The sequence below is a fragment of the Zootoca vivipara genome, chromosome 4 (assembly GCF_963506605.1).
Source record: "Zootoca vivipara chromosome 4, rZooViv1.1, whole genome shotgun sequence".
In the NCBI taxonomy this organism is placed as follows: Eukaryota; Metazoa; Chordata; class Lepidosauria; order Squamata; family Lacertidae; genus Zootoca; species Zootoca vivipara.
The window spans coordinates 83,830,097-83,843,909 of NC_083279.1; positions in this window are offsets into that span (position 1 = coordinate 83,830,097).

The following is a 13,813-nucleotide window of genomic DNA, read 5'->3' on the forward strand; positions in this document are numbered from 1 at the left end:
ACCTGGGTTTTATTTCCCCCCCCCCAGGATACCTCTTTAAGATGCTTAATTCATTATGCTCCTGTACTCAATGAGCAGCTTTGAAGCCAAAGATTCTCAGCTTTATTACGTATTTTGAAAAGATTCTTTACAACTCTTCACTTGGGCAAAATTTTTCTAGAATTCCGTGTTAATACCGATAAATTAGAATGTGAAATATATGTGTGTTAAAAAGTCTTAGTGGACATTATTAACTATACCGTTGTCCAGGTAGGGCAGCTGTATGTTTTTTCATGGGGTTAGAGTTCCATTTGGTTTGACCTTTTCATTGAAACTTGACTCTTTGCTTCAGGCATGTGGTGGGCTGTTCACAAGGGGGAATTACATGTTTTGGGATGTGTGTGCTTGTTTGACAATGCATGTGAGCTCAGTCATGGGATCTACTACAGCCTTCCCCAATCTGGTGGCCTCCAGATGTTTTGAGATGCATTTCATTTCTGAACTACAGAAACTGGAAGGTCACATGAGCCTGAGATTTGCTCCTGCCCTTATAACATTAATGGCAGCTCAGGCTTTTGAGCTGGCCCATGCAGACACTGTAGCCAAGGGACCTTCCTTGTGAATAGTCATAGAATCATAGAGTTGGAAGAGACCGCAAGGGCCATACAGTCCAACCCCCTGCCAAGCAGGAAACACCATCAAAGCATTCTTGACATATGCCTGTCAAGCCTCTGCTTAAAGACCTCCAAAGAAGGAGACTCCACCGCACTCCTTGGTAGCAAATTCCACTGCCTAACAGCTCTTACTGTCAGGAAGTTCTTCCTAATGTTTAGGTGGAATCTTCTTTCTTGTAGTCTGAAATCCATTGCTCCGTGTCCGCTTCTCTGGAGCAACAACCTTTCTCCCTCCTCTATATGACATCCTTTTATATATTTGAACATGGCTATCATATCACCTCTTAACCGTCTCTTCTCCAGGCTAAACATACCCGGCTCCCTAAGCCGTTCCTCATAACCCAAATTAGCAAAAGTCATATTCCGCTTTGAAGGTGGGTTGTTGTGGTGGTGGATAGATTTATCAATCAATAAATAATATTCACAAAATGAACCAGGTTGGCTATGCCAGCTCCTGTCCCTTTGACACCACCTTTCATGTCCTCTGAGCTAGCAAAGAACATGATGCTCGTGAAGAGTGGACAATGCAAATGTGTTCATGTGCAACGTCTACAAAATCTAAACATCCCAAAGGCTATGTCAGCACACCAGGTGTCAGACACAAGTCATCACAAAAGAAACAGATGCTTTCCCTTCCCAGATGCTTTCCAACAGTCTCAAACTAGGTCTGTGCACCTCTGGCTTCTGTTCTGCTCTCTTCATTATTCTGCATGTTCTTTGAGACCAGGGAAAGGGGAGCTTGTCACAGCAGAAGGGGGAGATTACTGGGATTCTTCAGCAGTCTCTTAACCTCCCTCCTCTACTCAGACACTGAACGGCTCCCTGTCACAAGCTCTCGCTGCTCACTGAACTCTGCTGCCCCTTCAGCATCCATCACCTCCTCCCAGTCTTCTTCCTCTGAAGAAGATCCCTCTCCTTGGTGCCCCACCACCAATCTCATGGCACCTCTGGGGTTTCCCTTGGGGGGTCCCCCAACTGGTGCCTTCCACCATTCCTCTTAGCCCAGCCAGTCCCTGACTCCAGGTGTAGCTTGCTCAACATGTAAGTGTTCCCCTCCTCTCTCCAGTGAGCTGACACAACTGGTCATGAGGAATGAGCTGTCAAAATAGCAATGACAGGTTTGATGCTAAGGCAATAATAACAAAGGAGGTAAGCAAACAGGACTCGCGTGTATTTATTGCAAGGAATTATAAGCAGGCCAAATCGCTGTTCTTTTCCCCATTCTCCTCTTCCCCCCCCCAATTAGATTTGATACAATTTCTCTGGACACAATTCACTAGGAAGTTCTCCTGCACACCCTCAATCAGAATGATTGTGAGCTGCACAAAAGGACATCCGATTGCAGCATTTGTATTGAAGTTATGAGCCAGTGCTCTCGTTTTCATTCAGTTCAAACAGTATCAAATCCATTGCACAAATATTACTTGCAAAGAATCATGAAATAGACCCATGCTTTCGAAGTGACTGCTACTTGGGAAGATTGCTTTTCAGAAAGAAAAGAAGGAGTGGAAATCACTGTATTCTTTAAGATAAGACTCTGCTTTTTTGAGGTGCGATTTATACATGTATTGTTGTTTTTGTTGGTGTTATATCCCTAAAATGCTGCCTTTTCTAAACCGACCTTTTGACAGTTTGGCACACACAATATTTTGCCTCTTATGGCCAATTAAAAATAAACTGTAGCTTTTGAAGGAGGTGGTTCCGATTCATTAATACACATTGACATGATTTAACACATGGGCACAATAGCTGGCATTCTTTCCTTTCCTGGAATTAGTCTCGATAAGTTTCTCATGCAGATCCCAGGCACCCATATGACATAATTGGACCCCATTCCCCCTTTGTCCTTCCTGGCCAGCCCTCAGCTGGAGTGCATAAAGGTAAAGGGACCCCTGACCATTAGGTCCAGTCGTGACCGACTCTGGGGTTGTGGCACTCATCTCGCGTTATTGGCCGAGGGAGCCGGCGTACAGCTTCCAGGTCAAAGCCACTTCTGGTGAACCAGAGCAGCGCATGGAAATACCGTTTACCTTCCCGCTGTAGTGGTACCTATTTATCTCCTTGCACTTTGACGTGCTTTCGAACTGCTAGGTTGGCAGGAGCTGGGACCGAGCAACAGGAGCTCCCCCGTCGCGGGGATTCGAACCGCCGACCTTCTGATCGGCAAGCCCTAGGCTCTGTGGTTTAACCCACAGCGCCACCTGCGTCCTTAGCTGGAGTGCACAGGCAGGCTCAAGGATTGGTCAACATGACTCACCATAAACACCAGTGAGAGAGTCTCATTTATGAAAATGTGGGATCCTTTTCAGCTGTGCTGAAGAAAAAAAGAGTACCGATTAACATGAGTTTGACCAAACTCTGGGAGGCAGTGGAAAACACGAGGGCCTGGTGTGCTCTGGTCCATGGGGTCACGAAGAGTTGGACACAACTAAACAACAACAACCCATGTGACTAACACAGCAAGGAATCAGTGACAGTCAATGGAAACCATGCCTGGAGATAAAAGAGCAAGCACAGTAAATATTAGAACTGAACAGTATAGCAGTGGGGTGTGTAAGTTGAATATTTGAAGAATCAAAATATTTTTCTAGGAGAAATTTCAACTGTGCTCAAAAAGCAGCTCAAAAATATTTTTTTCCGATTTAGCTCAGTCTGAAAAATGAGCAAAAATGGGGGGGGGGAGTTTTAGCATTTTAGATCACTATCATCGTCATCTTATTTGTATGCCGCCTTTTCCTAGTTGAAACTATGCTCAAGGCGGCTTACAACATGACAAGATTTACTTAATCACAAACATAATAGAAGTCATAATAAATAAAACACATCAAAAAGTTCATAACCAAATGGAAACAATTTCCACGTAAATCATAAGATCTACAACAGCAGTACAGTGGACCCTCCGGTTACGTACTGCTCTGGATACAAAACTTTCAAGTTACGAATGCGGCCAACCCAGAAGTGTATTCTTCCGGGTTTCGCAACGTGCGCATGCGCAAAAGCACTCTATAGTGCCACGTACGTGCGTGCACAGAAGCGGCGCCTCGTTACGGATTTTTCGGGGTGCGCACAGACCCCCGGAATGATTAAGTCCGTAACCAGAGGGTCCACTGTAATATCAATAACAGCAACAGCTTTCTCAACCCCCCACCCCTCTGTAAACAATACTCCAGCCCAAGAATCTGTTCGACAGCCTCAGGTTTTGCAGCTGGAGTCAGTCAACACTCCACTCTCCCAGGCCAGGTGAGAAAGGGCCAGCAAGGCAGAGTGCAGGTCTTCCAGGGCTCACAGCCAAGGTGGTCACATCTAAAACAACACAGATAAAATTTAAAAGCAGCTGCAGTCCTTGTGAAGCCTGTCAAGCCCCACTCCAAGCCAGGTGGAGAGAGGCAAATAAGTCAGACACCGTCTATTAAAATTAGAGTGTTAAACTGCACAGTCAACAGACGAATCCCTGGAGGAAACGCCAAATGGGTTCGGATTTCACCCATCCTTCTGGGGGAAAAATAAAAATCGCACATGACATTCACAATAACCTTTCCATCTTCAACGCAAAGAGGCTTCACCCTCTGCCGCAACAGTAATCTCTTTCCAAAGGTCAGGCAAGGATTTCCAATGTACTCCTAAAACAGATGGCGAGGAAAGGCAACTTCTAGTCTCAACAAGCCAAAATATTTCATTCCCTCTTTCCTCTCTCTCTCTCCCCCCCACTCCCAATTACACAACATCTGAAAGACAATTACACTTTTTGGTTATTCAATCAAGATAAATGCTGCAGGATTGTGTGTGGGAGCGATTATTTATTTCTCCCCTTCGATTTTAATGAAGGCACTTGGGTCCAATTTAAATCTTTGACGAGGAAAGGTAAGCAAATTAGCTTTCCCTAAGAAATGCATTTCGCATACAACTGAAATCTTTGAGACTGAAAGATTTTGTTAATTAAAGGAAATCCCTTTGTAAGTTTTTTTTTTACCTCCCCCAACAAAATGCTAATTGAAGGTACAAGAGAAAACAAAGCTTCCTCATGCCGGTAGGTATCAAATTTAGGACGAGGGAAAACACAGGAGAAGGCCAGAAGGATCTCTGCCAAATTTTCTTGGTGTTGTTGTTTTTTTAAAAAATAAATAAATTTGGTTGGTTTATAGCAGAGTTAATAGCTTGGAAGCTGGAGCTACACTGTTCCTTACCACACATCACTACCATTGCTTTAAAAAAAGAGTAAATAAAACACACTGAGGTCCCATTGGTAAAGAAAAGGGGTTCTAATAGCATTTTTCATATTTACAAGGATGGCTTTGGATTCTAAGCCTTCTCATGGCTGCCTCATGCAGTGGGGAGACTGGGATAGGGAATGAGCTTGGGAAGTTTAGTGGGAAACCACAAAGTTTATTTTCCCTGCTCTCTGTTGACTTGAGGCATGCAAGGTTGCTTATAGCCAACAAATCTTAGATACCAAATTCATAGCTGTGTCTTTATTATACATTTATTTTTTAAAATTCTGTTCCCCACCATTCTTCCTTTCCCAAGCTTACTGCAGCTTGAAATAAAGCAAAATAAAGTTAAAACAGTCAGTACTTATTACTATTATTATTATTATTATTATTATTATTATTATTATTACCCCACCCACCTGGCTCCCAACAGAATATTAAAAATACAATAAAACATCAAACATTAAAAACTTCCCTAAACAGGGCTGCCTTCAGATGTCTTTTAAAAGTCAGATAGTTGTTTATTTCCTTGACATCTGATGGGAGGGCGTTCCACAGGGCAGGCGCCACTACTGAGAAGGCCCCCTGCCTGGCTCTCTGTAACCTCACTTCTCGCAGCGAGGGAACCGCCAGAAGGCCCTCGGCGCTGGACCTCAGTGTCCGGGCTGAACGATGGGGGTGGAGACTCTCCTTCAGGTATACTGGGACAAGGCTGTTTAGGCTTTAAAGGTCAGCACCAACACTTTGAATTGTGCTCCGAAATGTACTGGGAGCCAATGTGGGTCTTTCAGGACCGGTGTTATGTGGTCTCGGCGGCCGCTCCCAGTTACCAGTCTAGCTGCCGCATTCTGGATTAGTTGTAGTTTCTGAGTCACCTTCAAAGGTAGCCCCACGTAGAGCGCATTGCAGTAGTCCAAGCGATAGATAACTAGACCATGTACCACTCTGGCAAGACAGTCTGCAGGCAGGTAGGGTCTCAGCCTGCGTACCAGATGGAGCTGATAGACAGCTGCCCTGGACACAGAACTGACCTGCACCTCCATGGACAGCTGTGAGTCCAAAATGACTCCCAGGCTGCGCACCTGGTCCTTCAGGGGCACAGTTACCCCATTCAGAACCAGGGAATCCTCCACACCTTTACCATGAAATCAATCTTCATTAAGGGCATGTGGAACCACAATGTGATTTTATCCACTTGTTGAAACTTTTGTCTTTTTCCCCATTCCACTTGAGGAGAGGAAGTCCTGAATGAGGTTTAAATTTCACTTCAGGCAAAATATAGTGATTGCCTAAGGGAGTTTGTACTTTCACCTCTATGGGACAATTTTTCTACTTTTTTTTTTTAAAAAAAAGGTTTTTTGTGTTCCTTCCAAATTCCTCAGATGTTCTGCCTGACAGAAATAATCCCCGTATTAGCATCAACATTTGCCATCCTCAAAACTTGGCGACAGCCTGAGGGAAATGTGGCGCTCTTGTAAAATGCTGCAAGTTTACAAAAAAATCTCATTTTGGCTTCTCTCCTTTAATGCCCTGAAAAATTTAGCCTCAGAAAAGTAACCTTCAAATTAGTTTCAGGTTTCGCTTGAGGTGAAATTTCAGTACCAAGCTGAATACTTAATAAGCAGCAGGAGGTCTGTACTGCACAAAAAGGTTTGTCGAATGAAAATATTTTTGCCACAGCCCTATTTTGAAAAGCTTGGGAACCTTCAGTAAAATGATACAGCTGCCTGCTCAGAAGTAAGTCACTTTCTGTTTAATGGATCAGTCTAGAGTTTGGTTTATGGCCGACATTGGGGAAAAACCAGGATTCTTGTGCCTTCAGAAATCCTACAGGTTAAACCCTTTCTAGAATGAAAATACAGTTGTGGGGAAAGCTTCACATTGATTGTATTGCCTAATTTTGTGTTATAGCTTGCCCTGATGGCAACCACTTTGTGATTGGTACCCACAGCACTTTTTCTTGAAATTCTATATGTGCTTAGTAGTCCCAAAAGGTTGGTGACTCCTGAGCTACCAGGACACTATAGAACAGGCATCCCCAAACTGCGGCCCTCCAGATGTTTTGGCCTACAACTCCCATGATCCCTAGCTAACAGGACCATTGGTCGGGGAAGATGGGAATTGTAGTCCAAAACATCTGGAGGGCCGAAGTTTGGGGGTGCCTGCTATAGAACACAAAAGACCTCAATGTTTCAAAGTAGCTAGAAGATTCAGAGAAGACATTAAAGCCCACTGCAATACTCTCTCTGTGGCCAGCCCTTGAAAATGGTCCAGGAACTTCAGTTGTTCCAAAATGCCACTGTCAAAGTTCTATCTGGGATTAGCTATGGTGTATATTATTCCAGCAGAGGAGAATTTAGGGGAGCGTGACCGGTTCTCCTGCACTTGATACTAAAATCTTGAACTAGCAGCTTCCCTTCAGACTCTTAAACTAGAATATTTTACATATCCTTGCAAATGGGATACAAATCAATCAATTAATAAAACAGACCAATCAATAAACGTTTAAATGAATAATTAATAAAACAGACCAATCAATAAATGTTTAAATGAATAGTAAATAAACAATATGCCTTGTTTTTGCAACTTCGTGCTGACAGCTTTCCTGCAGACTCTTAAACTAAAATATTTTGTTCATCCTTGTAAATGGGGTTGCTTTCTGGTTAACTGGATAAATGCCTCAGCAAACAATGAATTGCACCAAAGACTGAAGGAAACCATTTCTGACTTTAAAGAAAGAAAGCCCACAGCAATGTAATAACCAGCTGCTGCAAACTATATAAGATACCAGCTGCCAGCTCTTATCCATAATAGTATTTCTTCCGTTTTCTTCATATAATGCAGTGTGATGAATCTCAACGCTGTTCAAAAAGCATAGATCCACAGCACACACTGTCTACTCAGGCTTAAGCCCCACTGGGTTTAATGAGGTTTAGTTCTCAGTAGGGAAGGACTGTAATATATAATGTGCCATATAAATATATTTATATTTCACGTGTGTTTTGACTATGGTCCATCAATTAATGAGAAAATGAATTGTGGGATGCAGGTTTTGTTGGGCTAACCTTGTTTTCAATGGTGGGTTTGGTCAGTTTTCTTTCATTCAACAAATCACATCTCAGTGTTCTGTATTCTTCAGCCTTCTGATGTGTCCAGACTTCCTGAAAAAATCCATTGACATCCTCAGCAAGATTGGCATATAAGCACGGGAAATGGGAGGGAGCTGTCTATCATGCTCCTAGTGGTTTTGTTTTTAAAAACAGACTTTTTGAACTTTTAAAGAAATCAGTGTAGGGTTTGTTTTTGTTTTTTAAAAAGAGGAAATGCTTCCCTTAGGAACAATTTCAATGACCGTGCCAGTCTCAAGCACTTGGTAATTCACCTCCTGGACTTTCCACCTATGCACACTTTGGTTGGTCACTTCACAATTCTTCTCCTCCTCCTCCTCCTCCTCCTCCTCCTCCTCCTCCTCCTCCTCCTCCTCCTCCTCTTCCTCTTCCTCTTCCTTCTTTGGTGATCACTTGTAGCCAAGTAAGATTGTATTCTATGAACACAATCGTAACAATGAGTCCAACCTCCTGCAATGCAGGAATCACAGCTATCAATAACCTTAACCTCCATGCAAAGTAGCACTGTGACACCTAGGTGGCTTTTTGCCAGCTGCTGCCACCACCAGGTAAGTCCGATGCGACCCACCAGCACAAGATGGGACTTAAGGAGCAGGCTTTTTGCTGCACCTCAGCTGGTGCTGTTTAGCTTTCACTGTAGACTTCTGGTACAGTAAGCTCCACCCAACACCCATCAGAATGATACAGAAATCCTAATCAAGATCTAAAGTGCTCTGCAAATGAGGCACACTCTTCCATTGTCTCCCAAGAAGGATGGTTGCCAGCAAGTAGTTTTATTTCTGTTTCGGATACCTTTATGTTGCTGTTGTTTAGTCATGTCCGACTCTTCGTGACCCCATGGACCAGAGCACGCCAGGCACTCCTGTCTTGCACTGCCTCCCGCAGTTTGGTCAAACTCATGTTTGTAGCTTCGAGAACACTGTCCAACCATCTCGTCCTCTGTCGTCCCCTTCTCCTAGTGCCCTCAATCTTTCCCAACATCAGGGTCTTTTCCAAGGATTCTTCTCTTCTCATGAGGTGGCCCAAGTATTGGAGCCTCAGCTTCACGATCTGTCCTTCCAGTGAGCACTCAGGGCTGATTTCCTTCAGAATGGATAGGTTTGATGTTCTTGCAGTCCATGGGACTCTCAAGAGTCTCCTCCAGCACCATAATTCAAAAGCATCAATTCTTCGGCGACCAGCTTTCTTTATGGTCCAACTCTTGCTTCCATACATCACCACTGGGAAAACCATAGCTTTAACTACGGTATATGGACCACTGTCAGCAAGGCGATGTCTCTGCTTTTATAAGATGCTATCTAGGTTTGTCATTGGTCACTTTTATACTATATACTAATAGTGAACTCATTCTCTGAGTGTGCATTCTTCTGTTGTGAAAGTGGCACCACCCATGCTCAAGATGAAGGCATTAGCACCCTATGGTTTGGAGGAAGCCTATGGTTTGGGGATGGCTTGGCACCCCACCCACTCCCGCTGCCAATGGTACAATGAGGACTTAGCATGCCTTGTTGCCTTACTGACTACTGGAGGGAGGGGAGAGAGTGCAGAAACTCAGAAGAGGGAGAGAGAAATTGTACTTATTGTTTTTAAGATTTGCTCATTGCTTTATACAAAAAAGGTCTCAAAGCAACTGAGCAAGATAAAATACAACCAATAAAAACAATTGAACCTAGAATGTTTAAAACATTGCATTGTACAAAATACATAAATTGTTCAAATAAATAAAAAAAATTAAAAAATTGTCCAGTAGCACCTTACGAGTCCAACTAAGTTTGTTCTGGGTATTAGCTTTTGTGTGCATGCACACTTCTTCAGATCTGAAAAAGTATCTGAAGAAGTGTGCATGCACACGAAAGCTTATACTTAGTTGGTCTCTAAGGTGCTGCTGGACAATTTTTTTAATTTTTTAATTTATTTTGACTCTGTCAGACCAACACGGCTACCTACCTTCATTCATTGCTAACGTCCTACACCCCCCATTCAAAAAGAGCACCTCCGCAGAGTTCAGCTTAGTTACCCAAAGCCTAAGTGAATAAAAGAGCTCTTGGTCTGGCACATAATCTGGCAAGCTGGGACGCTGAACTAAAGCAGTCCATGCTCCAAGATTTTGATTCAGGTCCCATCAGCAATATATTGCTGCTTTTGTCTATTTCTTTGTAAGCCACCCCCAGGAATGGCGATTGGCTGTTGAAGGGTGAGAGGTAAAGTTAATAAATGCAATGTGAGAGAGAATGCCGCGGGAAATTTCTGAGCAGGCCAACTTTCAGCCGCTGAACGGGGGGGGGGGGGGGAGAGCGCTTAACAATCTCTGATCACACCTCAAGTCATTGGAGTGACCTTGCTCTGCACTTCTCTCCTGAAATCGGAATACTGTTCAGCCAAGCGAAACGGATGCCAATGAAAAGAGCACCGAAAAGGAGACGAAGAGAAAAGACCTCCGACATGTGACTGAAAGGCCAATATTGCACAGGCAGAAGGAACAAATTGGCTTTTGAAAAATGTAGAAGTTATTTTTAAAGAACAAATACTAATAAAGAAATTTCCATAGCCGTATCAGCGCAATAAGTCTCAGGAATCAGTGGGGGAGAGTGATTTCAGAGAAACCAGGAGAGATGTTTTCTTGTCTTGATGGAAAGATCCTCAGGTAACGAAAGTATTCAGAAGTCTACAAAATTAAAAAAAATTCCTTCAGTAGCACCTTAAAGACCAACTAAGTTTTTATTTTGATATGAGCTTTCGTGTGCATGCACACTTCTTCAGATACAGTACACTGAAACAGAAGAGCAGACCATCCTCTGACTATACATAAGGGTTTGGTGACTTCTGTTTCAGTGTATCTGATGAAGTGTGCATGCACACGAAAGCTCATACCAAAATAAAAACTTAGTTGGTCTTTAAGGTGCTACTGAAGGAATTTTTTTATTTTGCTTCGACTCAGACCAACACGGCTACCTACCTGTAACCAGAAGTCTACAGTGAAAGCTAAACAGCACCAGCTGAGGTGCAGCAAAATAATAATAATAATACCGTGTTTCTCATATTATAAGACATGTCTTATATTTATTTTTTCCTAAAAAAAAAACACACTATGGCTTATTTTCAAGGGATGTCTTATTTTTTTCCTCCTCCTCCTGCCGCAGCCGGCATTGCTGCTGCGCCTATCACTATGTCTTATTTTCGGGGTATGGCTTATATTCATTGAATGCTTAAAAATCCTGCTATGGCTTATTTTATGGGTATGTCTTAAAATATGAGAAACAGGGTAATTATTATTATTATTATTATTATTATTATTATTTCTACCCCGCCCATCTGGCTGGGTTTCCCCAGCCACTCTGGGTGGCTTCCAACAAAATATTAAAAATACATTAAAACACCAGTCATTAAAAACTTCCCTAAAAATGCCATCTCCTTAAGTCCCATCCTGTGCTGGTGGGTCCCATCAGACTTACTTGGTGGTTGCAGCAGCTGGCAAAAATTGACCTGGGTATCACAGTGCTACAGGTGCTTTGCACAGAGGTTAAGGCTATCAATAGCTGTGATTCCTGCATTTCAGGAGGTTGGACTATATCAGTGTTTCCTAAACTTGCATCTCTGGCTGTTTTGGGACTACAGTTCCCATGATCCCTGGTCCTGCTAGCAAGGGATGATGGGAGTTGTAGCTCCAAAACAGCTGGAGACCCAAGTTTGAGAAACACTGGTATAGATGATCCTTGGGGTCCCTTCCATCGCTACAGTTCTATGATTCTACAATTCAATATTCACCAATCACATATCTGATTCTGCCTCGATGCAGGAATTAGTATAAGTGTTGGAGATGTAATGAGCTTACCTTCCAAGTCCTGGACTGCAGAATCCAGGACCGGCAGCCGCGTGACACCGGATGTTGCGTTGACGCAACTTCCGGTGTCGCTTTGCCCTTCTATGGGCACCAAAATTGGCTGCCGCCGGCTTCGAAAGTCGTATCTACGCATGTCCGGAAGTGTGTAGACGCAACTTCCGGTGTCGCTCTGCCCATCTATGGGCACCAAAAATGGCCGCCGCCAACACCAGAAGTCGCGTCTACGCACTTCAGGACATGCATAGACGTGACTTTCGAAGCCGGCAATGGCCATTTTTGGTGCCCATAGAAGGGCAAATCAGAAAAAAATGGCCACTGGCAGGAGAAAATAACGGAGAAAAACGGGAAACAAAGTGATACGGGGGACCGCCGGGAAAAGGTAAGTAAAAACAGGGGGTTTCCCGGGGAAAACGGGGTACTTGGCAGCTATGGTAATGAGGTTGATGGTATGTTTTGTCATATGTGGTGGACTTGTAAAAGGGTAAAAGAGCATTGGGAGATGATATATAATGAACTGGAAAAAAATGTTTTAAAGTATCTTTCAAAAAACAAAACAAAACCAGAATCCTTTTTGTTGGGGATAATTCAGAGGGAAATTCTCAGGTGTCTAAAAAGACTATTTATGTATGCCACTACGGTGGCCCGTGTTTTGTTAGCCCCGAAATGGAAAATTAGCGAGGTCCCAACCAAAGAAGAATGGCAATTTAAACTGATGGAATATGCGCAGCTTGCAAATTTAACATATAGAATAAGAGAACAAGAAGAACATACGTTTAAAGAATACAGGAAAATGTTTACTGAATATATGGGTGAAACAAAATAAAAAAATTACTTCCAGTAGCACCTTAGGGAGCAACTAAGTTTGTCATTGGTATGAGCTTTCGTGTGCATGCACACTTCTTCAGATACAGATATCTTCAGATATCTGAAGAAGTGCGCATGCACACGAAAACACATACCAATGACAAACTTAGTGGGTCTCTAAGGTGCTACTGGAAGGAATTTTTTTATTTTGTTTCGACTACGTCAGGCCAACACGGCTACCTACCTGTAACTAGATATATGGGTGAAAACTGTGTTCATTTAAAAACGCTGGTAGCATTAAGATAAATTCAACAGTGTAAATACATTTTGATGAATGTAACAATGGAATACTAAATGGTATAGTTCATAGAAAATATGCAGGGATGTACAGTATGCAAAATGAACCACGGAAAGAGAAGAAGGGAAGTCATTGATTTAAGGTTGCTTAAATGAATATTTTGAAATGCAAATTAGAAAATTTAATATATATTTTTTTAAAAAAAAATGTTTTTAAAAAGGAGAGGCGGTCTACCTTCTGAATACCAGTTGGTGGGGGTCACAAATGGGGAGAGAACTGTTGCACTCAGGTCCTGTTTCCAGGCTTCCCTCTGGATGACCACTGTGACAACAAGATGCTGGACTGGATGGGGTTTTTCTCTAAGCCAGCAGGGCTTCTTTTATGCCCACTGACTGCCTCTTACAAAGAGAAATGAGGGGAGGAATAGGAACAGCACGTGCCATTAACAGGCTCTGTTGAAACTGCCCTGTTAGCTTGCGTTCAAGCCAAAAAACCTCAGGTGGGATGAGACACAAGAAGCTGCTCGGTTTATTTGTCCAGCAAACCTATTACCAGCTGCTCCTAGGGCAGCCAATATGGTGCCCCCCCCAAAAAAAAACCCATTTCTTAGCTAACGCAATAGGACTGCAAAACTCAAAGCAGAGAGTTGTAAAGAGACCCATTCATCCCTCCCCCCCTGGACCGAGAAAAGCCATTACAGGGGGGAAGAAATTATTTAAACAAAGATGTATCTGCTTTAATGTCACGATTGAAGAGCATCTAGAAATAATACCGAGGGAGGTAGGAAGGTTTTGTGGCAAATGAATACGACTAAGAATATTGGTCTGGGTTATTTTATGCACCAGCAGCCTCATTACTCTCCCTGCACAGTCTGCTTTCTG